The following is a 986-nucleotide window of genomic DNA, read 5'->3' as shown; positions in this document are numbered from 1 at the left end:
AACCCCTAAAGAAATAGAAAGCGTCATTAAGAGTCTCTCAACCAAAAAAAAAGCCCAGGACCAGATGGGTTTATTGCAGAGTGTTATCAGATCTTTAAAGAAGACCTAATACCAATACTCCTCAAACTATTCCACAAAATAGAAACTGAAGGCACTCTACCCAATTCATTCTATGAAGCCACAATTACTCTGATACTTAAACCTTACAAAGACCTAACCAAAAAAGAAAACTTCAGACCAATTTCCCTTATGAATATTGATGCAAAAATATACAATAGTATTCTTGCAAATCAAATCCAAGAACACATCAAAAAAATCATCCATCATGATCAAGTAAGCTTCATCCAAGGGATGCAGGGATGGTTCGATACATGGAAATCCATCAACGTAAACCACCATATAAACAAGCTCAAAGAAAAAAAAACCTTATGATCATCACATTAGATGCTGAGAAAGCATTTGACAAAATCCAACGCCCCTCCATAATAAAAGTCTTGGAAAGATCAGGAATTCAAGGCCCATGCCTAAACATTGTAAAAGCAATATACAGCAAACCAGTAGCCATCATCAAACTCAATGGAGAGAAACTTGATGCAATCCCACTAAAATCAGGGACTAGACAAGGCTGCCTACTCTCTCCCTACCTATTCAATATTGTACTTGAAGTCCTAGCCAGAGCAATTAGACAACAAAAGGAGATCAAAGGGATACGAATTGGAAAGGAAGAAGTCAAATTATCACTATTTGCTGATGATATGATAGTATACTTGTGACCCCAAAAATTCCACGAGAGAGTTCCTAAACCTGATAAACAATTTCAGCAAAGTAGATGGATATAAAATTTACTCAAACAAATCAGTGGCCTTCCTCTACAAAGGATAAACAGGCTGAAAAAGAAATTAGGGAAACAACACCCTACACAATAGTCACAAATAATATAAAATACCTTGGTGTGACTTTAACTAAGCAAGTGAAAGATCTGTATG

The sequence above is a fragment of the Mastomys coucha genome, chromosome X, assembly GCF_008632895.1.
Source record: "Mastomys coucha isolate ucsf_1 chromosome X, UCSF_Mcou_1, whole genome shotgun sequence".
NCBI lineage: Eukaryota > Metazoa > Chordata > Mammalia > Rodentia > Muridae > Mastomys > Mastomys coucha.
The sequence above is the reverse complement of the archived record's forward strand: the minus strand, read 5'-3'. Positions refer to the sequence as shown.